This window comes from Dendronephthya gigantea, unplaced genomic scaffold (genome assembly GCF_004324835.1).
Source record: "Dendronephthya gigantea isolate DGI-Jeju-01 unplaced genomic scaffold, DenGig_1.0 000051F, whole genome shotgun sequence".
NCBI lineage: Eukaryota > Metazoa > Cnidaria > Anthozoa > Malacalcyonacea > Nephtheidae > Dendronephthya > Dendronephthya gigantea.
Genome location: NW_021163061.1, coordinates 47,077 through 72,817, shown reverse-complemented (window position 1 = coordinate 72,817; position 25,741 = coordinate 47,077). Strand labels below are relative to the sequence as shown.

Sequence of the window (25,741 nt, the reverse complement as noted above, 5' to 3'; positions counted from 1 at the left end):
GAGATGTCTGTATTAGAGAGATCTCTGTATTAGAGAGATGTTTGTATTAGAGAGATGAAACTGTATTTACAAACTTGTTTGTAGCCTGAATTCCCTGAATATCTATCTAAGAGAGAAACATGATTATCTTTATTATGTTAAGAACCTGATCATTTATTACAAGAGTAAATCATTTTTTTAAATCATATGAAATAGAATTCACTTAAATGTCATTAAAAGCTTATTGTCCACATTGGGAAATGCCAAAAAACATTATTTAAATTATTTAAATATAAGTTACATTTGTCTCTCTTACAACAGAAACAGGAAAACTTTAATGGGACGTAATTCAGCAAAGTCTCACAAATTATATAAACCATGCTGCATCTATTGTTTTCTTTAGTTAACTCAAAGTTGCACTATTTCAGACCAGTATTTACTGTGTTTTATGCAGGAAATGTTTGTTCATACAAAATCTCATTAAAGGTAAATAATGCTTCTGTCTCTTACAACAACAACAGGACCCTTGGGATGGGATACCAGTTTGGAAGCCAACTCATTGCCAAATTTACGAAAAAAGGTAAGAGTCTCCAGCTCCCCGCCTGCTTCAGGGTAGCACAGAATGAAATAGGAATACTTTTTTCTAACCCAGGTTAAAACCAATATTTTACAAATTTCGTAGTGAAATGCCACGCTGCATACCTTATGATCTTCTGGGACTTTTATTGTTGTCTTCAGATTTCCTTCCTTGGTGTACATTTGAACCGCCCTTTCATCGTCTGTTCGTATCATGATTTCATTCTGCTGGGAAATACTCAATGAAAATGCCTCACTCGCGTCGCGTTTAAACTTGTATTTCAATTGACCCGTCTTGTCACAAACATACACATGAGGGTCTTCGCGTTGGATTATGATAATATCATCGTCTTTGCATATAGCCATGTTAATATTATTGGGACTTCTGCTATTGAGAAAATCCAATGTATGATTTGTTTTTACATTGTAATTCTCGTCCAATATCGTCAACATTAATACTTCACCTGAAAGTCCTCTCACCACGTAAACATTGTTATTCATATCAACAGCAAGCGCCTTTAAAATATCACCTGCAAATTCAGGTATTTCAACCCGTTTGATTTTTCCTGTCTCATGGATAATCATTATGTGGTCACGAGACCCAGTACCAGGGAAAGTAAGAACATCCCCCTGACTGTTCACAGCAGAGAAGTAGGGTCTTATTCTTCCATCAAGGAACTGTTCGTTTGGAGGATGAGGCAATTCCTCTCCAATAGACTTTGTTGTTGAAATTTCGGGCCAATTTCTTATTGGGTGAAAACTACGATTAGAAAGTTCAATCGTTGGGATGCAGGCAAGCACCTCAAACGAATACTTCCTGCTGAATTTCCAAACATATTGAAACAACACATCGTTGATTAACATAACCGACTTGACGTTCTCCACTCGTTGAGTTTTATTCAACAACGATTTGACTCCACCATTCAAATACACCGAGAATATCTCTTGAATGGCTGGTAAGCTATGCAGCTTCTCCAAAAATAACAGACACCCAGTGATTGCGGTCTCAGGACTATCGAGATGTTCCAGTATTTCTGAAACTATTCGTAGCTTCGCAGCAAAAATTCGATCTTCGATACTAAATGCCTCATTCCTGAAAGCAGTGGTTGCTGTCTCGCGCGCTTTCTTGAATCTTTCCCTCGCAGTTTCAAACGCTCTGTCCGAGTTGATTTTAAGATTTTCCATGGCGCGAGGAAGCTCTATTGCTTGGTTTAAGATACCAGAGTGAATAACGCTCGAAGGTTCACCTGGTTCGTCCTGAGTTTCGCTCGCGTTCTGCTCGGGATTTGATTTATCAAGAGAAACACTGAGTAACTCTACTCCTTCTTGAAGGAAATCGTAACTGGCGAGTAAAGTTGATCTGGAAAGGCCATCGATTTTAGACTTGATATCATTTAACTCTCGTACGACAATCTTACGAATTTCTACATCGGTTACATCGCCATCTTTGAGTTTTTCTGCCATCGAGTCTCTGACCTTATTCCATAATAAACCAACTGTTGAACTGAGAATACTTGTCACAATTGAAGACATACCGATTTTTTAACTCCAAGCGATGCTAAACTTTGACAAAACACAAGACAATGTGTGAAAGCAGATTCATTCTTGCGTTCACTTCCTCACAATCTTGATGAATGTTCATCCTGTAATTTTACCATATGGAAATTTCCAGGCGGGAATCCCGCTAAGTTTCTTCACCTACAATATGTTAGTGCGGGCTTTTTGTACAAATATTCCTGTCACTTCATTCACAGAGTTTCTTACAATCATCTTAACACAATATTCTTTTCCATGATATCGAACTGGGATCAGAGAAAAGTGTATTTGAACGAGATCTACGTATCTTTGCTAATACTTGCAAAAATTCAAAGTGTTTTTATCGTATAAAGGACGTGGCGGGGATCCTGATGATTTGTGTCATCTTCTTTCTTTGAGAAGTCTCCAGCCTAGTTCCCACGGTTGGAAATATTGCTCATTTTAATAGAACTATCAATCAAATTTTAAAGCAAAGTAAATCAGGTGCAGACTGTTGCTGACACAAGGCTTGACGGTCACACCTGAAGAGTGAAAATCAAACTTTTCTATGATTATGAGTTGAAGCAATCAATCACATATTTAGTAAAAAATGATCGATTAAAGTTATTTCGAGATTGAATTCAACGCTTATTGTTTACTTGTCTGAGAGTAGATTCATTCAAATATGGGGGCGTTTGTTATGTCCACAAAAGTGAGTGTAATTTGATTTGGATTTCATGAGTCATCAGCCGGGAGTGGAGAGTTGTACGAGAGAGAGTGCAGCGCATGCGCCAATCAGTCTTTAGATCTTTACCAGACAAAGACCGCACGGACGTGATGAGTGTGAGAGTGGACTGCAAGTAAGGGAATGCGAGAGAACAGGGGAGGCGTACAACTCTCACACTCCAGGCCAAATCAAACTTTAACTTCCAGGTAAGTCTCGTTTAATTTTCAATTCTATTTCGTCATCAACCAAAGTCATGTGACGTTGTACGAGATTTCAGAGCAATCAGTGAGGGCTTTGTCCTGCAAAGATACACAAACCGCTCTAACTATAGCCAGCGTGATAAAACCCAGTGGAAAGACATCTCGATATATAGAGAAGTATATTATATATATAGTATATTATATATCCTAGGAACAATCAACGTTTGTATAGCACTCTAACACCGAAGCGCCAAAATTAAATTCCTCCTCGCTCCGTTTATTATAAAACCGTTGAAATATCTGTTCATTCGACCGTTCTGCGGATAACATAATATCCTTAATGTTACAGTTATTGGACGCTAAAAAGGATGTAGTTGCTGCTCGAACACTATGACCTTTAAATTTGCTAACATCTAAACCTACAGCTACCAAAACAGACTTTATCCATCGAGATATAGTATCTTTGGAAACAGGTCCATACGGTTTCACATAACTCAGTAGCAATTGCTTTCTATCATGGCTATTTTCATCAGTTCTCTTGATATACTCTAAGAGATGAGTAACGACGAAAAGCTGAGGCTCAAATGGATATTTAAAAAACTCGAGGGGTTTGACATGAGTTCCGACACGTGTCTGTTTGACTTTCTCCATGACGTGGAAAGTGCACTTGTCCGCAACGAGAATCATGTTATCGACAGTGAGAAGATGAATAGTTTGACAGCGTTGTCCACTGAGTAAGGTCAATAAGAAGGAAACTTTAACAGTAAGCTCCTTCAAAGCCAGCGCGGAAGGTATAGGCTGCTTTCGAAAAAACTATAAGACCTTGCTAACATCCCATGTTGTCTGGTAACGCGCTAGAGCCGGGCGCAGTTCGAATACACCTTTCATAAAGTGCTAAACAATAGGTAGCTGTCCGAAAGTGACTTCACTATCACTTAACTGCAAAATAGAAGATAAAGCAAAACTCGCCGAGTTGATTGAGCGATTGGACAAATCCGAATCAAACAGCGATGACAGAAAATCTAACGTCCGTGGTAAGGGAGGGGAAATGATATCACAGTGCCTCTTCATACAAAATTTTAACTATTTCTACAGATGCACTTGGTATTGAGATTTAGTTCTGTCTCTCCAAGAGGATTCAATTATGTTTATGGTCTTAACGAGTAGTCACGTTGTTGTAGTTGTTGCCGCAGATATGACAAACCAAATGTTTCAGAAGTCCTCAGAGACAGTCATAGAGGAATCAAAATTACCCTTAACTCTTTTAGGAGCATCTTTATTATCCATTTCAAGGTCCTATAATGAAGAGCCCCATACTGAACCCCAGGTAAGGAGGAGACTAGGTAACCAATAATCTTGGCTGGATGTTACATTATGTAATAAGGTTGATTTTATTAATGATAGGGTTAATATTTAATAAGTTGTTAGAAGGGTTGTGATTGATAAGTGGGCATGAAGGACAGAGACGTGAAGTGAAAAGGTTGTAATTTGTTGGACTGAGTTTAGGGAATAAATATATAAATATACGTATATGTTACAAAGAGAATAAACTTGAAACACTGGACATTCAATAACATCAAACAAAATTTTTTTTAATTTTTTTCCTTTTTTAAATATAAGTTACACTTGTCTCTCTTACAACAGAAACAGGAACACTTTAATGGGACGTAATTCAGCAAAGTCTCACAAATTATATAAACCATGCTGCATCTATTGTTTGCTTTAGTTAACTCAAAGTTGCACTATTTCAGACAAGTATTTACTGTGTTTTATGCAGAAAATATTTGTTCATACTAAATCTCATTAAAGGTAAGTGATGCTTCTCTCTCTTACAACAACAACAGGACCCTTGGGATGGGATACAAGATACGGATGAAACCCATCGCCAACTTTACAAAAGAAGGTAAGAGTCTCCAACTCCCCACCTGTTTCAGGGTAGCGCAGAATGAAATAGGAATCTTTCTCATCAACTCTGGTTAAAACCAATATTTTACAAATTTCGCAGTGAAATGCCACGCTGAATACCTTATGATCTTTTGGGACTTTTATGGTTGTCTTCAGATTTCCTTCCTTGGTGTATATTTGAACTACCGTACGATCATCTGTTGCTATCATGATTTCGTTCTGCTGGGAAATACTCAATGAAAATGCCCACCTCGAGTCATGTTTAAACTTGTATTTCAATTGAAGCTTCTTGTTACAAACATACACACGAGGGCCTTTGCGTTGGATGATGATAATATCATCGTCTTTGCATAACCCGATACTAACTGAAGAGAACACACTTTTGTCCTCGAGAAAATCCAATGTATGATTTGCTTTTACATTGTAATTCTCGTCCAATATCGTCAACATGACTACTTCACGAGAACGTTTTCTCACAACGTAAACATTGTTATTCATATCAACAGCAAACGACGCTAAAATATTACCTGCAAATTCAGGTATTTTAACCCGTTTGATTTTTCCTGTCTCATGGATAATCATGATGTGGCCACCAGACCCAGTACCAGGGACAGTAAGAACATGCCTCTGACTGTTCACAGCAGAGAAGTCGGGCTTTATTTCTTCATTGAGGAACTGTTCGTTTGGGGGACGAGGCAATTCCTCTCCCATAGACTTTCTTGTTGAAATTTCGTGCCAATTTCTTATTGGGTGAAAACTACGATCAGGAAGTTCAATCGTTGGTATGCAGGCGGACACTTCCAATGGACACTTGCTGCTGAATTTCCAAACATATTGAAACGACACATAGTTGATTAACATAACCGACTTAACGTTCTCCACTCGTTGAAATTTATTCAACAACGATTTGACTCCACCGTTCAAATACACCGAGAATATCTCTTGAATGGCTGGTAAGCTATGCAGCTTCTTTAAAAACGACAAACACCCAGTGATTGCGGTCTCAGGACTATCGAGATGTTCCAGTATTTCTGAAACTATTCGTAGCTTCGCAGCAAAAATTCGATCTTCGATACTAAATGTCTCATTCCTGAAAGCAGTGGTTGCTGTCTCGCGCGCTTTCTCGAATCTTTTTCTCGCAGTTTCATACTCTTTGTCCGAGTTGATTTTAAGCTTTTCCATGGCGCGAGGAAGCTCTATTGCTTGGTTTAAGATACCAGACTGAATATCGCTCGAAGGTTCACCTGGTTCGTCCTGAGTTTCGCTCGCTTTCTGCTCGGGATTTGATTTATCAAGAGAAACACTGAGTAATTCAACTCCTTCTTCTAGGAAATCGTAACTGGCGAGTAAAGTTGATCGGGAAAGGCCATCGATTTTGGACTTGATATCATTTAGCTCGCGTACGACAATCCTACGAATTTCTGCATCGGTTACATCGCCGTCTTTGAGTCTGTTTGCCGCCGAGTCTCTGACCTTATTCCATAATAAACCAACTGTTGAACTGAGAATACTTGTCACAATTGAAGACATACCGAGTTTTTTTACTGAAGCAAAAAATTAAGGCTAAATTTTGACTAAACACTGGTGAATATGCTCAAACACATTTAATCATATGATTCCTAACAATGTTTTTATTTACGTTCTTCCGGGAACTTCATCACATGAGAAACAGGCGAGATATCCTCCAGGCTCTGTTTTGAAAAAATATTGAAAAAAGACATAACAAAACTAAGTCGATTTTAATGTTTAAAGTATTAAATAACCGCACTGCTCCCAACCTAAAGGCGTCCTTTATTATAGAATGAATGATATTCAAAATAACAATGAATTACGAAATAGGGAAACTGATTTGATTATCCCTAAACCTAAGAGCGAATATCTCAAAAAAACCTTTAAGTATAGTGGGGCTGTAACATTGAATTCGCTCTCTACAGATGCAAAGCTATCAACTACTTTAAGTGCTTTTAAAAGGCATCTTGAAGCCTAGTTTGATCAATAATTATTATCAAAGACCTTCTAAGAAACCTACCATTTAAAGTTTTATTTTTTTTGTAAATATGTTTTTATCTCTGTGACGCTTCTCAGGAAGAACATCAATTTAATGATGATGAGAAATGCGTCAGTAAATAAATTGTTTAGGTATGTATGTGTGTATAGCTTATAGCTTCATCACATGAGAAACAGGCGAGATATGAAGGTTGTTCAAGTTTACAGTATAGAATTACCCGTCTACAATATATCTGGGAGCGATCTCGTATATAAATATCCCAGCTGTATTTCACTTTAGTCTTATGTCACTGCACGAGCCAAGTTTTATAGGAAAAGTTATAGACACGAGCGAGATGAAATCATTGCGTCTTCGTAGTTGAACAAAACACAGTTTCAACAGAACTAAGTTAGGACTATAGGTATTTAAGAAAGTATATAAATTAGGCATATAAAAGTTAACAATATATAGATACTTGACCTTACATTACCGAATTCATAAATTAGTCATGAAAACCAACAACAGTATTTGTGAAAAAATCTTGCAAGAAATTCCGACTAACAAACCGAAATCGCTTCTCTCGCCAGTACGCGTTTTTTCTCTCTGAAATTTCTTTGTTTAACCTCACGTAGGCTAACTTAAACTCTTAAAATGCACATGGGAGGGTAGAAAGTATGATTGGTTATATGCGTCTTAACGCTGTACGATAGTCTTTATTTATCGCTGAACTGTCACACAGAACTAAAGATTGAAGAAATAAGATAGAAATCGCTGCAATTATTTCTAAAATCAAACCTGGGCGATAAATCAAGAAAGGAAAAGCATAAATAAATGTGCTAGGAAAGCTTATTGCGCATGTCCGTGAATGAATAATGCCAGAATATGATCTAGTAGTTTAAATTTAATTTAGATTTAATGAGAAAGACTGATAGAAATAGGTTTCATTCACGGTAACCAAAGCACAGTTGAAGTGTAACAGGAAAGTTTCCGCAACAAGCTGATAACCCGCACCTGCCCGACTCCTTCCCGTCCGCCTGCAACTCGCATAACAATAAGATTTGTCAAAGCTTATTACCACGCAATTGCAAGACGTTTGCTTCTTGGGAAAAAATGAATTATTTATATCATATACTGTATAATTAAGGTAAACGACGATGATTATGTGCTTGGTGGACAAGAATAGATGATTGTGGATGCCGATGGACAATGATGGACAACGATATAGATAGATGGGGTAAGGATACCCCGTGTTATTGCACGGTGGTGATGATGAGAAATGGTGATGATGAATCACTCCTATTTCTTACCAGTGCCAGTTGTGTGGTCTTGATTGGTTCCAGTGTTACGGATTTGCGTTGGTCGTCGTTGAGGGAGGAAACTGTGGTACCTGTAAATATTGAAGTCAGTGTGACCAGATCTGGTACATTTTCATGGATAACGATGGATCGTTACGTATAATTGAAGATGATGATCTTGTGCATCGATGGATAATAATTGACAATCAAGGACAATGATGGATGCGATGTAGAGTAATGAGGTAATGACTATTCATAATAATGATGGTGGTCATGAGATCACTCTTATTTCATACCTGAGTCTGTAGTGTGGTCTCGACTGGGACACTGGGTCCAGTCTTCCTGGATTGTCTCAATCTTCTCTTTGTTTGTCAACAGCAGCACTGTTTTTATCGCGGACCCAATGACAATATTTACCACGCGTAAAATCACAGTTATCTGCAAGGAATGAAAGAGTTGTACATCATCAGTTGAGTTAACTCTCACCAGAATAATTGCTTATCAAAATCTTGCGAGTAAACTCGTGTTATACCAGAACGTGGATAAAATAATTACAATACATCATTCGCTCTTCAAAATCAAAATCCAGCATGTCGACAGACAGGCATCAGATGTAATCTAACAAAATTTAAGTGTGTGTAGTTTGTGAAGTTTTTCTCTGCAGAGAGTTTCGACTGTCTCTTGAGGTGGTTAACTCAGCCAAGAGTTTGAGCTCGGCTCAAATGAACAAATGAATGAATAAACGAATGCAGTTAATATACCTGAGTTACACGAGCTGTTGATATCACAATTGTTTATCTCTTCACTCGCACTTGCAATAATTCACATCATTAGCAGAGGATGAATCTTAACCATTCCTGACTTGACGAATCGTGCAGTTGAAAATATGTTCATATCAGAGAGATGTCTGTATTGAAGAGGTGCATGTATTAAGACATGTTTACATTTGCAATTGTTGCTGCCATCTTCTTGTTTTCATAGATGTAAACGAGTAGATTTAGTTATGGTTGTTCAGATAAGAACACCTATAAATCATTGCATCATAACTATTCGCTCGTTCACATCAATCTAAGACGAAATCGCCACAAATCGGATGGTAATTGGACTTGTAAAAAATGCTTCAGAGAGGTGTTGTAATTATTGTCTTGAAATGACACGCTTAATAAACTATGAACCCGTCACTTATGACTACTTGCTGCTGAATTTCCAAACAGTCGTGTTTTTCAGGAAAGTTCACTTGAAAGAGATGCCGCACATATCTTTGTTATTCGAACAAAAATCATTGTTTATTTGATTCATATCGAGAATCATTGGCATTGAATTTAAATCTCATCTCACATGAGATAAAATTGAAAATTAAACGAGACTTACCTGGAAGTTGAAATTTGATTTGGATTTTATTAGTCATCAGCCTGGAGTGTGAGAGTTGTACGAGAGAGAGTGCAGCGCATGCGCCAATCAGTGTTTAGAGCTTTACCAGACAAAGAACGCACGGACGTGGTGAGTGTGAGAGTGGACTGCAAGTAAGGGAATGGGAGAGAACAGGGGGGGTGTACAAGTCTCACACTCCAGACCAAATCAAACTTTAATTTCCAGGTAAGTCTCGTTTAATTTTCAATTCTATTTCGTCATCAGCCAAAGTCATGTGACGTTGTACGAGATTTCAGAGCAATCAGTGAGGTCTTTGTCCTGCAAAGATACACAAACCACTCTAACTATAGCCAGCGTGATAAAACCAAGTGGAAAGATATCTGGATATATAGAGAAGTATATTATATATATATATATAATTATATATATATATATATATATATATATATATAACCAACAAGTATTCCCACACTGCTCGGTAGCAAAGACATATAGGAAACAATTGTAACTACCACGGCCAGAAGTAAAACTAAAAGATTTTATTAAAAATATACTAAGCTTAAATTTTCGGCCACATGCCGCAGCCTTCTTCAGAAATTAACTAACTAATACAAATAAGTCCAATATATAAGGAGAAGAACATGCATAATACATAATACAAATTATAGCCTATTGTTGAGAAAAGTCATGAGTGCTATTCAAACCACCCAAATTAGTCAGTAACATTCCTATCCAAAAGTTCTCACACTTTCTTAAATCCTCTTTGTTTTGATCAATCAACATAAACTTCAATTTCAAATGCTTATTGTCATGCTTATCAATAAAATGGTTAACTACACCGCATGTTCTACGACCATGTTTAATGTGGGACTTGTAATTAGCTAAACGGGGCTTGAAATTAATAGTAGAACCAATGCCCTGCAGATTACAAGCCACACACTCAGCTAGGTAAATAACATGCTCAGAGGTACACGTCAAAGTCTTACGAATACTAAACTTTCTCCCCGTCACGGCTGACACAAACTCACCACCAGGTTTTAAGAAATGTTGACAACAATCACATCTCCTGGCAGTGCATTTAATACAACCTTGACCAACAGGCCCAATAATACGATAAGGGTTAGACGGGGCTAACAGCTCTTTCAAATTAGCACCCCTGGTATATGCTACTTGGATAGAATCCTTGGGAAGAATAGCGCTAGCACGCTCATCTGTGTCAATGATATCACGGTGTTTAGCCAAAATGCTGGCGATGTTAGGTGCGTGAGGATTGTATTTGGTTACAAATACACATTTCCCACCTCTAGATTTGGGTTTTTTATTTCGCGCTTCATGTCGAGTCATCGAACCCACTTCCTCAAATACCTGGTTAACATGAGTACTATTATGACCACAATCTATCAGATATGATAGATTGTGGTCATAATAGTACTCATGTTAACCAGGTATTTGAGGAAGTGGGTTCGATGACTCGACATGAAGCGCGAAATAAAAAACCCAAATCTAGAGGTGGGAAATGTGTATTTGTAACCAAATACAATCCTCACGCACCTAACATCGCCAGCATTTTGGCTAAACACCGTGATATCATTGACACAGATGAGCGTGCTAGCGCTATTCTTCCCAAGGATTCTATCCAAGTAGCATATACCAGGGGTGCTAATTTGAAAGAGCTGTTAGCCCCGTCTAACCCTTATCGTATTATTGGGCCTGTTGGTCAAGGTTGTATTAAATGCACTGCCAGGAGATGTGATTGTTGTCAACATTTCTTAAAACCTGGTGGTGAGTTTGTGTCAGCCGTGACGGGGAGAAAGTTTAGTATTCGTAAGACTTTGACGTGTACCTCTGAGCATGTTATTTACCTAGCTGAGTGTGTGGCTTGTAATCTGCAGGGCATTGGTTCTACTATTAATTTCAAGCCCCGTTTAGCTAATTACAAGTCCCACATTAAACATGGTCGTAGAACATGCGGTGTAGTTAACCATTTTTTGATAAGCATGACAATAAGCATTTGAAATTGAAGTTTATGTTGATTGATCAAAACAAAGAGGATTTAAGAAAGTGTGAGAACTTTTGGATAGGAATGTTACTGACTAATTTGGGTGGTTTGAATAGCACTCATGACTTTTCTCAACAATAGGCTATAATTTGTATTATGTATTATGCATGTTCTTCTCCTTATATATTGGACTTATTTGTATTAGTTAGTTAATTTCTGAAGAAGGCTGCGGCATGTGGCCGAAAATTTAAGCTTAGTATTTTTTAATAAAATCTTTTAGTTTTACTTCTGGCCGTGGTAGTTACAATTGTTTCCTATATATATTATATTATATACATATATATATTATATATATATTATACATTATTTATTATATATATATATTATATATATATATATAATATTATATATATATATTATATATATATATATATATATAGTGGTCAGTGGATTTAGGAAAGGTTGTCCGAAAATATATACATATATACAAATAGTTGTGACATGTGACCACATATTTCCATCACGTGTCATATCTAATTACGCATGCAAACGCTGCAAAATTGCTTCAAGGTTATTGTTTAGTTGGGATATTTTTGTTGTAAAATGCCTAAACCGTATTCAGACGATATAAGATGGGGGTTGTGTGGCAGAATTTTTTTATAACAGGTCTTCAACCAGAGTTGCTGTCGATTTGTTTGTTTCGCCAAGGACAGTAGATCGCGTTTTCAACCTGTTCATTAATAGGGACCTTAAGCATGCAGGACGGCAACACGACGAGGACGCGGCTGAAATTCTCTTTTATATAAAAGCTATGGCTAAGTTGTTGTTTTATATTATTTTGTACCAATTCAGTGAGATATAAGGCGTTAAAACATTTTGTTTATGTTATAAGGACAATTCTATAGAGCCTAATTCGAGGGAGGGCTCGCTGGGCCTGAAATGCAACCGTTCTAGGCAAGACGTAAAAAACGACGTTTTCCCGATGGGTCTTTAAATACTAATTTCTTTTCAATGACCCATTGTATTGATAGCCGTCGTCGTCGCGTTCGCGTTCTACATGCTTAAGGTCTCTAATACTGGTAACGTTACGTCGCCTCATAAGTTTGGCAGGCCTCTTTGTATAGCACAACACTTTACCAGCATGAGGAACTGGCAATATGTAAAATAATTATCAGACATCCAAAGCTATACCTTAGGGAAATCGCCGATCAATTAGAAAACGCTGACATTCGGTGATAAACGGGCTCTCAGATAAAATAAATGAAGGTATATTTTACTAATAACCTGTTGTCACATTGTTTACGCTTTGCCAGCTATGGATTTAACGTAGCGTTCGCAGCGTTTGCATGCGTAATTAGATATGACACATGATGGAAATATGTGGTCACATGTCACAACTATTTGTATATATGTATATATTTTCGGACAACCTTTCCTAGATCCACTATATATATATATATAATATGGCAAGTTCGGAAAATAACGAAGATCTTTTTTCTTCATTGAGTTGACCTTCGTAGATTTCCAAACTTGCCACAGCCAATCAGAAATTTGCCGACGAATTCTCCGATGACGTTTGTCGAGTAAACTATATCCCGCCTCTGTTTCGCAAAATTTCAACGAAAATACACTTTTAACTCTTTAGCTACCAAGATAATTTTTTCCGATTTTTGAAATTTTTGGGAAGTTACATAGAGTTACTTATAATGGGTATTTTAGTGCAGTTAGATATACAAAACTATATATATTTAGAATCTGCAGAACAAGGTCTTTAATTATATGCATTCACTTTTATGCTAATTAACAAGGTATGATGTCACAAGTCATGTGCTTATTTACAAATATAATTTTATGCTAGAAAAACTAAAAATTTAAATTACTTTCCCTATAAATAATTAATGATGCACAATATCCCTACAAATGCATCAAAATATCAATGTCCTATCCCTACCGGAATAATTAAAATGGGTTATCTGTATACATAAGTTAACGAGCGGCCAGTTATGGCTGAATAATGTGTCATCACATTCTTCCCAAATTGGAATTATTTTACATTGTTCTATAATAATCTACCTTACACATATTTTTTTATATGAAAGAACTCAAAACAACTTTGCAGAGAAACCTATCACACTTTATGCAATAGTTTAAAGTTTTTGTGTGCTTAAATGTTTAATTTTCGACTTTCTTGTACCTCCAAGATGCACATCTTCCACACTTAGGATGACGACTTGGTGCTTCTCTCAAGAGTAAAACATTGTCGTCGTTAGTGAGTTGTAACTGCACTCATTCCTATGTCTAATGCTTCCTTATAGTCTTCAAATGCAAAAGATTCATTTTCTCTGTAAAATTCCCGATCAGAAACTAATATTTCGCTTAAAATTTCGTCTAATTGCCAACGAGAACTTGCCACCATTTTGTAAATCCAACATGGCGAAGGAAAAATAACAAGATTTATTGAGAATACTAAGAATTTCGAAATAAAACGTGAAGAACTTCATGTTAGCTACAATATATGTTAACTATAGTGCAGAGACCCTTTCAATCCCTTTTTGTCCTCAAATATGGGTAAAATATCCACATAAATCCCAGCAGGGTCGTTAACGACCCTTTTGGTAGCTAAAGAGTTAATTCGCAAAATTTGAGCATTTTAGAGTTTTTTTCAAGTCTAAAAACGACAGATAAATATAGTCAATAGATCCAAGGTGTTTTGTATGTAGTTTTTTTTTAAGAAACTAGCGTAGTATTTTTGTTTTAAGCGATGGTATTAATGTATGTATTATATTTTTTGTGAGAGAGTTGCCAGCCTTATTGTAATTATATACATATATAATAGCATGACGTAACAGCAGTGACCGGGCTGCCTGTGGTATCACCCTGCAGATGGAAGCCATCAATATACCCACTAATAATATGATTCATAGCTCTAAGCTTAGCCAGGGGTGGTTTCATAAGTTTATTATGTTAAGAACCTCATCATTTATTACAAGATCAAAGAAAGTTTTCACTATATTATATATTTCATATGAAATAGGATTCATATGCTTTTAAATGTCATTAAAAGCTTATTGTCCATGTTCACAAATGTCAAAAAACATTATTTAAATTATTTAAATATAAGTTACACTTGTCTCTCTTACAACAGAAACAGGGACACTTTAATGGGACGTAATTCAGCAAAGTCTCACAAATTATATAAACCATGCTGCATCTATTGTTTGCTTTAGTTAACTCAAAGTTGCACTATTTCAGACAAGTATTTACTGTGTTTTATGCAGGAAATCTTTGTTCATACTAAATCTCATTAAAGGTAAGTGATGCTTCTGCCTCTAACAACAACAACAGGACCCTTGGGATGGGATACCAGATAAAGATGAAACTTGTCATCTTTACAACCGAAGGTATTAAGTCTCTCCAGCTTCTCGCCTGCTTCAGGATAGCACAGAATGAAATAGGAATCTTTCTCATCAACTCTGGTTAAAACCAATATTTTACAAATTTCGTAGTGAAATGCCACGCTCCATACCTCATGATCTTCTGGGACTTTTATTGTCTTTAGATTTCCTTCCTTGGTGTATATTTGAATCGCCGTACGATCATCTGTTGGTATCATGATTTCATTCTGCTGGGAAATACTCAATGAAAATGCCTCACTCGAGTCGCGTTTAAACTTGTATTTCAATTGACATGTCTTGTCACAAACATACACATGAGGGTCTTCCTCTTGGATGATGATAATATCATCGTCTTCGCATATCGCGATCTTTATACTACAGAGACGTTTCTCCTCGAGAAAATCCAATGTATGATTTGCTTTTACATTGTAATTCTCGTCCAATATCGTCAACATGAATCCTTCAAGAGAACGTTTTCTCACCACGTAAACATTGTTATTCATATCAACAGCAAGCGCCTTTAAAATATCACATGCAAATCCAGGTATTTCAACCCGTTTGATTTTTCCTGTCTCATGGATAATCATGATGTAGTCACGAGGCCAAGTTAAGGGACAGTAAGAACATCCCCCTGACTGTTCACAGCAGATAAGTAGGGTATTATTTTTTCATCAAGGAACTGTTCGTAGGGAGGATAAGGCAATTCTTTCCCCATAGACTTTCTTGTTGAAATTTCGTTCCAATTTCTTATTGGGTGAAAACTACGACCAGGAAGTTCAATGGTTGGCATGCAGGCGGACATTTCAAACGAATACTTGCTGCTGAATTTCCTGACATATTGAAACAACACATAGTTGATTAACATAACCGACTTGACGTTCTCCACTCGTTGAGTTTTATTCAACACCGATTTGACTCCACCGTTCAAATACACCGAGAATATCTCTTGAATGGCTGGTAAGCTATGAAGGGTCTCCAAAAACGTCAAACACCCAGTGATTGCGGTCTCAGGACTATCGAGATGTTCCAGTATTTCTGAAACTATTCGTAGCTTCGCGGCAAAAATCCGATCTTCGATACTAAATGCCTCATTGCAGAAAGCCGTGGTTGCTGTCTTGCGCGCTTCCTCGAATCTTTTTCTCGCAGTTTCAAACTCTCTGTCCGAATTCATTTTAAGCTTTTCCATGGCGCGAGGAAGCTCTATTGCTTGGTTTAAGATACCAGACTGAATAACGTTCGAAGGTTCACCTGGTTCGTCCTGAGTTTTGCTCGCTTTCTGCTCGGGATTTGATTTATCAAGAGAAACACGGAGTAACTCTACTCCTTCTTTTAAAAAATTATAACTGGCGAGAAAAGTTGATCTAGAAAGGCCATCGATTTTAGACTTGATATCATTTAACTCTCGTACGACAAACTTTCGAATTTCTGCATCGGTTACATCGCCGTCTTTGAGTTTGTCTGCCGTCGAGTCTCTGACCTTATTCCATATTAAACCAACTGTTGAACTGAGAATACTAGTCACAATTGAAGACATACCGAGTTTTTTTACTGAAGCCAAAAATTAATGCTAAATTTTGACTAAACACTGGTGAATATGCTCAAACACATTCAATCATATGATTCCTAACGATGTTTTTATCTACGTTCTTCCGGGAACTTTATCACATGAGAAACAGGCGAGATATGAAGGTTGTTCAAGTTTACAGTATAGAATTACCTTGTTTACATCGTCTACAATATATCTGGGAGCGATCTCGTATATAAATATCCCATGCAGCTGTATTTCACTTTAGTCTTATGTCACTGCACGAGCCAAGTTTTATAGGAAAAGTTATAGACACGAGCGAGATGAAATCATTGCGTGTTCGTAGTTGAACAAAACACAGTTTCAACAGAACTAAGTTAGGGCTATAGGTATTTACAAAAGTACATAAATTAGGCATATAAAAGTTAACAATATATAGATACTTGACCTTACATTACCGAATTCATAAATTAGTCATGAAAACCAACAACAGTATTTGTGAAAAAATCTTGCAAGAAATTCGGATTAACAAACCGAAATCGCTTCTCTCGCCAGTACGCGTTTTTTCTCTCTGAAATTTCTTTGTTTAACCTCACGTAGGATAACTTAAACTCTTAAAATGCACATGGGAGGGCAGAAAGTATGATCGGTTATATGCGCCTTAACGCTGTACGATAGTCTTTATTTATCGCTGAACTGTCACACAAAACTAAAGATTGAAGAAATACGATAGAAATCACTGCAATCATTTCTAAAATCAAACCTGGGCGATAAATCAAGAAAGAAAAAGCATAAATAAATGTGCTAGGAGAGCTTGTTGCGCATGTCCGTGAATGAAAAATAGCAGAATATGATCTAGTAGTTTAAATGTAATTTAGATTTAATGAGAGAGACTGATAGAAATAGGTTTCATTCACGGTAACTAAAGCACAGTTGAAGTTTAACAGGAAAGTTTGCGCAACAAGCTGATAACCCGCACTTGCCCGACTCCTTCCCTTCCGCCTGCAACTCGCATAACAATAAGATTTGTGAAAGCTTATTACCACGCAATTGCAAGACGTTTGCTTCTTGGGAAAAAATGAATTATTTATATCGTATACTGTATAATTAAGGTAAACGACGATGATTATGTGCTTGGTGGATAACAATAGACGATTGTGGATGCCGATGGACAATGATGGACAACGAAATAGATAGATGGGGTGAGGATACCCCGTGTTATTGCACGGTGGTGATGATGAGAAATGGTGATGATGAATCACTTCTATTTCTTACCAGTGCCAGTTGTGTGGTCTTGATTGCTTCCAGTGTTACGGATTTGCGTTGGTCGTCGTTGAGGGAGGAAACTGTGGTACCTGTAAATATTGGAGTCAGTGTGACCAGATCTGGTACATTTTCATGAATAACGATGGATCGTTACGTATAATTGAAGATGATGATTTTGTGCATCGATGGATAACAATTGGCAATCATGGACAATGATGGAAGCGATGTAGAGTAATGAGGTAATGATTATTCATAATAATGATGGTGGTCATGAGATCACTCTTATTTCATACCTGAGTCTGTAGTGTGGTCTTGACTGGGTCCAGTGTTCCTGGATTGTCTCAATCTTCTCTTTGTTTGTCAATAGCAGCGCTGGTTTTTATTATGGACCCAATGACAATATTTACCATGCGTAAAATCACAGTTATCTACAAGGAATGAAAGAGTTGTACATCATCAGTTGAGTTCGCTCTCACCAGAATAATTGCTTATCAAAACCTTGCAAGTAAACTCGTGTTATACCAGAACATGGATAAAATAATTACAATACAACATTCGCTCTTCAAAATCAAAATCCAGCATGTCGACAGACAGGCATCAGATGTAATCTAACAAAATTTAAGCGTGTGTAGTTTGTGAAGTTTTTCTCTGCAGAGAGTTTTGACTGTCTCTTGAGGTTGTTAACTCAGCCAAGAGTTTGAGCTCGGCTCAAATGAACGAACGAATGAATAAACGAATGCAGTAAATATACCTGAGTTAAGCTAAGGCCAAGGAGCCATTGTCCTTCCTCCCAACTCTGGGAACCCTAGTCCATAAATAACTGTATATTTACCTAAAGATTTCCACTTCCTCTTTGGACTTTCTCCTGACTGATTCACTCTCTTTATAAAATACTTTTTTGATGACAGGTAAACCTTAAATATAAACTTTAAAAGTCAATGAAAAGGTATAAGCAAGAAGCTATATCTAAAGAATATGTGGCTTACAATCTGTTTTACTTCTATACAGCAAGCAGCTACAATTCCTTCCCATTTCTTCGCTTGATTTGCCACCCTGTTCGCGCGTAGCTCTGCCCAATCAATTCTGGGGACCAAAGGGTTTCGCCTGCTTTGAGACTTGTTTCTGCAAATATGCAAAAAATCTCTATTAAAAAGTAGTTTGGGCAGATTGTGAAGTTTTTCTCCGCAGAGAGTTTCGACTGTCTCTTGAGGTTGTTAACTCAGCCAAGAGTTTGAGCTCGGCTCAAATGAACGAACGAATGAATGAATAAACGAATGCAGTAAATATACCTGAGTTACACGAGCTGTTGATATCACAATTGTTTATCTCTTCACACGCACTTGCAATAATTCACATCATTAGCAGAGGATGAATCTTAACCATTCCTGATTTGACGAATTGTGCAGTTGAAAATATGTTCATATCAGAGAGATGTCACACTTTAGAGTTTTACCAGACAAAGACCGCACGGACGTGATGAGTGTGAGAGTGGACTGCAAGTAAGGGAATGGGAGAGAACAGGGGGGGCGTACAACCCTCACACTCCAGGCCAAATCAAACTTTAACTTCCAGGTAAGTCTCGTTTAATTTTCAATTCTATTTCGTCATCAACCTAAGTCATGTGACGTTGTACGAGATTTCGGAGCAATCAGTGAGGGCTTTGTCCTGCAGAGATACACAAACCACTCTAACTATACCCAGGGTGATAAAACCAAGTGGAAAGACATCTCGATATATAGAGAAGTACATTATATATATAGTATATTATATATCCTAGGAACAATTAACGTTTGTATAGCACTCTAACACCGAAGCGCCAAAATTAAATTCCTCCTCGCTCGGTTTATTATAAAACCGTTGAAATGTCTGTTCATTCCACCATCCTGCGGATAACATAATATCCTTAATGTTACAGTTATTGGACGCTAAAAGGATGTAGTTGCTGCTCGAACACTATGACCTTTAAATTTGCTAACATCTAAACCTACAGCTACCAAAACAGACTTTATCCATCGAGATATAGTATCTTTGGAAACAGGTCCATACGGTTTCACATAACTCAGTAGAAATTGCTTTCTATCATGGCTATTTTCATCAGTTCTCTTGATATACTCTAAGAGATGAGTAACGAGGCAAAGCTCAGGCTCAAATGGATATTTCAAAAACTCGAGGGGTTTGACATGAGTTCCGACACGTGTCTGTTTGAGTTTCTCCATGACGTGGAAAGTGCACTTGTCCGCAACGAGAATCATGTTATCGACAGTGAGAAGATGAATAGTTTGACAGCGTTGTCCACTGAGTAAGGTCAATAAGAAGGAAACTTTAACAGTAAGCTCCTTCAAAGTCAGTGCGGAAGATATAGGCGGCATTCGAAAAAACTATAAGACCTTGCTAACATCCCATGTTGTCTGGTAACGCGGTAGAGCCGGGCGCAGTTCGAATACACCTTTCATAAAGTGCTAAACAATAGGTAGCTGTCCGAAAGTGACTTCACTATCACTTAACTGCAAAATAGAAGATAAAGCAAACCTCGCCGAGTTGATTGAGCGATGTACAAACCCGAGTCAAACAGTGATGACAGAAAATCTAACGTCCGTGGTAAGGGAGGGGAGATGATATCACAGTGCCTCTTCATACAAAATTCTAACCATTTCTGCAGATGCACTTGGTACTGAGATTAAGTGCTGTGTCTCCAAGAGGATTCAATTATGTTAATGGTGTTAACGAGTAGCCAGGTTGTTGTAGTTGTTGCCGCAGACATGATAAACCAAAAGTTTGAGTTTCTTGCAAAGGGGATGAGTTGTTTCCGATGATTTCCGACCGAGGAAATTCCTTTCCCCCTGAAGATGTATCTCCTAGTACAGCTCCCCATCTTTCTAGGGGTGCATCAGAGTATATAGTTATATCAATAGAAGGAATGAAAAGAAATCTAAAACTCTCTTCAAGATGGGTGACCCACCATCATAACTCTATCAAGCCATCCTCAGAGACAGTCATAGGGGAATCAAAATTACCCTTAGTTCTTTTAGGAGCATCTTTTTCATCCATTTCAAGGTACCTATAATGAAGAGCCCCATACTGAACCCCAGGTAAGGAGGAGACTAGGTAACCAATAATCTTGGCTACCTGCTGGATAGGAATGTCTGCTGGATGTTACATTATGTAATAAGGTTGATATTATTAATAATGGGGTTAATATTTAATAAGTTGTTAGGAGGGTTGTGATTGATAAGTGGGTGTGAAGGACAGAGACTTGAAGTGAAAAGGTTGTAATTTGTTGGACTGAGTTTAGGGAATAAATATATAAATATATGTATATGTTACAAAGAGAATAAACTTGAAACACTGGACATTCAATAACATCAAACAAAATTTTTTTAATTTTTTCCTTTTTTCTCATTTGTAACTTTGATAGTCATTGTTATCAAGTTAATGGGAAATCCTAGGATAATTACCTCTTGAGAAGGGAAAGTAGTGGACTTATCAGGATGCGTAACTAGATCTAGGCAGTCAAATGTTTCAACTGTGTCAAGAGCATTTGTAGCACACTTAGCATATGTATCACCCTGCAGATAGAAGCCATCAATATACCGACTAATAATATGATTTATAGCTATAAGCTTAGCCAGGGGTGGTTTCATAAGTTTATTATGTTAAAAATCTGATCATTTATTACAAGATCAAAGAAAGTTTTCACTATATTATATCCTAGGAAATAGGATTCATACGCTTCAATTTAAATGTCATTAAAAACTTATTGTCCATGTTGGCAAATGTCAAAAAACATTATTATTTCAATTATATAAATATAAGTTACACTTGTCTCTTTTACAACAGAAACAGGAACACTTTAATGGGACGTAATTCAGCAAAGTCTCACAAATTATATAAACCATGCTGCATCTATTGTTTGCTTTAGTTAACTCAAAGTTGCACTATTTCAGACAAGTATTTACTGTGTTTTATGCAGGAAATGTTTGTTCATACTAAATCTCATTAAAGGTAAATTATGCTTCTGTTTCTTACAACAACAACAGGACCTTTGGGATGGGATACCAATTTTGCAGTGATACGTTTTTCATATTTACAAAAGAAGGAAAGAGTCTCCAGCTCCCCGCCAGCTTCAGGGTAGCACAGAATGAAATAGGAATCCTTTTCCCTAATTAAGGTTAAAACCAATATTTTACAAATTTCGTAGTGAAATGCCACGCTCCGTACCTCATGATCTTCTGGGACTTTTATTTTTGTCTTCAGATTTCCTTCCTTGGTGTATATTTGAACCGCCGTATCATCGTCTGTTGGTATCATGATTTCATTCTTCTGGGAAATACTCAATGAAAATGACAACCTCGAGTCACGTTTAAACTTGTATTTCAATTGACCCGTCTTGTAACAAACATACACATGAGGGTCTTCGTGTTTGATGATGATAATATCATCGTCTTTGCATATCGCGATCTCAACTTGCGAAAAATCTTTGTCCTTGAGAAAATCCAATGTATGATTTGCTTTTACATTGTAATTCTCGTCCAATATCGTCAACATGAATACTTCACCTAAACGTATGAGTCCTAATTCACCAGAACGTCTTCTCACCACGTAAACATTGTTATTCATATCAACAGCAAGCGCCTTTAAAATAACACCTGCAAATTCAGGTGTTTCAACCCGTTTGATTTTTCCTGCCTCATGGATAATCATGATGTCGTCACTAGACCCAGTACCAGGGAAAGTAAGAACATCCCCCTGACTGTTCACAACAGAGAAGTAGGGTTTTATTTCTTCATCAAGGAACTGTTCGTTTGGAGGATGAGGCAATTCCTCTCCCATAGACTTTCTTGTTGAAATTTTCCTCCAATTTCTTATTGGGTGAAAACCACAATCAGGAAGTTCAATCGTTGGCATGCAGCCGGACACTTCTAATGGACACTTGCTACTGAATTTCCCAACATATTGAAACAACACATAGTTGATTAACATAACCGACTTGACGTTCTCCACTCGTTGAGTTTTATTCAACAACGATTTGACTCCACCTTTCAAATACACCGAGAATATCTCTTGAATGGCTGGTAAGCTATGAAGCTTCTTCAAAAACGACAAACACCCAGTGATTGCGGTCTCAGAACTATCGAGATGTTCCAGTATTTCTGAAACTATTCGTAACTTCGCAGCAAAAATTCGATCTTCGATACTAAATGCCTCATTCCAAAAAGCAGTGGTTGCTGTCTTGCGCGCATCTTTGAATCTTTCCCTCGCAGTTTCAAACTGTCTGTCCGAGTTGATTTTAAGCTTTTCCATGGCGCGAGGAAGCTCTATTGCTTGGTTTAAGATACCAGACTGAATAACGCTCGAAGGTTCACCTGGTTCGTCCTGAGTTTCGCTCGCTTTCTGCTCGTGATTTGATTTATCAAGAGAAACACTGAGTAACTCTACTCCTTCTTCTAGAAAATTATAACTGGCGAGTAAAGTTGATCTAGAAAGGCCATCGATTTTAGACTTGATATCATTTAACTCTCGTACGACAAACTTACGAATTTCTGCATCGGTTACATCGCCGTCTTTGAGTTTGTCTGACGCCGAGTCTCTGACCTTATTCCATAATAAACCAACTGTTGAACTGAGAATACTTGTCACAATTGAAGACATACCGAGTTTTTCTACTGAAGCCAAAAATTAAGGCTAAATTTTGACTAAACACTGGTGAATATGTTCAAACACATTCAATCATATGATTCCTAACGATGTTTTTATCTACGTTCTTCCGGGAACTTCATCACATGAGAAACAGGCGAGATATGAAGGTGTGAAGTTAGCCGCGGATTCGGCCTCAGATTCGCCCTTGTATTGGGCCTCACATTCAACTGTGTTCAATCAATGAAAAGTAGAATTTGGTTATTTAATAATAACAGGTTTTTTAGTCATTTTTTCGTTTAAACTTTAAAATTACGAATATGTATAGCTTTTATTTATGCATCGCTAGACTATAATTAGAATAAAGCAGTCGATTTTATACAGATTTACAGAGTAAATTGATTATTATTTTAGGGCACTGTGTGAGAAGCGGTTGACCCACATAGATGTGGCATAAACCGAACTGGTTTATTGCAATTCCTGTATATATACGTCTATGTTTTACAGAATTATACGGCCTTACAAATGGCGTGCATCATTGTGCTGCACAGTCCCAACATACTCGGGATTATTTGCTTCCTTTCTCAAATTAAAAATTTCATTACGATATAAATACAAAAGACTTAACTAGTATATGATCCTCTCACCGACGCTATTAGTGTTACAATTTGCCAAAGTCAATTGCTACAACAAGAATTAGCGTAGATGTGCATACAAATCAAAAGTGCTATTGCCATATGACAAAAAATGGTCCAATGAAAATTATAAGTTAAGTCAACTTCCAGACGCATATATACGATCGTTTCAAACGTTATTTAGAACAGTATTTTCCCATCTATCCAAAAGTACACATCAGTTGAAGGCGCAGACGTTACACGCTGAATATTTGAGGGCAACAGCAACGACTCATTGCAAAAACATCTTACAATATTACATGGTGTTGACATATACCGTATATCCACGTTATCATCCTAATTGTGTAATTTAAATTTATGCATTTCATACAAAATGCATGCCTATTCCACGCACTGCATTGAAGTTAAAACTTCTGTTTACGAAAGTATGATTTCATTGTTCTGCATAATAATACAATGTGCTGTGCCGAGTTTTGCTGCAGTTTGTAGCGCAGACGATGCGCTTTCGACGACGAAGAACGATTCCCAGCCGTGTCATATCGAGATTTGCGATGTCAGATTTGCCTCGTTCTGATGTGTCGTCATAGTAACTGGAGACCATGTGCTCGCTCTATTTTGACATTTTGTTGTTAATTAAAGCATATGAGCCATCATCGGTAACCGAAATCAAAACATTCCGAACGAACATCGCTAATCTGTGATTACTAGTAGTATATTATATATATATATATATATATAATATATATATATATATATATATATATATATATATATATATATATATATCGATTCGCCGGATGATCGCTTCAGAAGAAACGTGTAGCGAACTATATATCCAAATTGATGATAATTGATGTTCAGGGATAATAATGTATAGACATTGGATGATAATGATGGATCACAACAATTATGTATGATAATGTATGATCGATGGATAACGGTAGACTATGATGGACAACGATGGATAACGGTTAGGTCGAATGGAATAAAGGTGATATCTGTAGTGATGATTGATAATGAGAAATTGTGATGGTGGTCACTTGTATTTCTTACCCGTTCTAGTAATATGGTATTGATTGGTACCAGTTTTTCCTTTTTCTGATGGTCCTTTGTGTTTCCAACAGCATTTCATCCTTATTTACAGACCCAATGACAGTATTTCCAGTGTGAAATGACAGTTATCTACATAGGTTGAAAGATTTGAGCACCATTAGTTGAGCAATCTCGCCTCTCACTTATCAAGCCTTGTGGGAAAACTAGTGTAATGCCAGAACAGAGATAAAATAATAACAGTTCACCGAACGTACCTTCACAAATTCTGCATCTCGACTGGCAGAGATCAGGTGTGATTAGGCCCACGTTTAAGTGTGGTCTCGTTTGTGCTTGGCTCGATTCAATGAACTCAATAAATGCACAACTGTCCTTTTTAATAATTCGGGTCAAAAACTTGGGATGAATTTCAACCTATCTTGACTTGACGAATTGTGCACTCATGTCAGAGAACTGTCTGTATTGGAAAGATGTCTGTATTACGACCAAGTTTTCCTCTTTTGATAGATGCAAACAAGTAGATAAGTTATGGACGTTCAGATAAGAGCACGCATACATCATTACGTCATTACTATTTCCTCGTTCACATCAATAAAAAGTTAAAATATCTGTAGTGTAGAGATAGAGATGTTTGTAATGGAGAGACGTTTGTATTAGAGAGATGCCTGTATTAGAGAGAGGT

At 37.2% G+C, this 25,741-nt stretch overlaps 1 protein-coding gene across 3 annotated transcripts in view; it reads right to left on the bottom strand.

The window, feature by feature from the left end:
* Nucleotides 1-25,741, bottom strand: part of LOC114528740 (probable ATP-dependent RNA helicase DDX43) — a 192,429-nt gene that overhangs the window by 159,378 nt on the left and 7,310 nt on the right. The window contains exon 1 of one of the 3 annotated variants that reach the window (XM_028550436.1): nt 25,317-25,611. The exons of 1 other annotated variant lie outside the window; for it this stretch is intronic. The gene's annotated coding sequence lies outside the window, so the exon portion shown is untranslated. Of the gene's footprint in view, nt 1-5,429; nt 5,485-25,316; nt 25,612-25,741 lie in introns of those variants that run through there. One more of the 3 variants, XM_028550430.1, reaches the window with a different exon arrangement.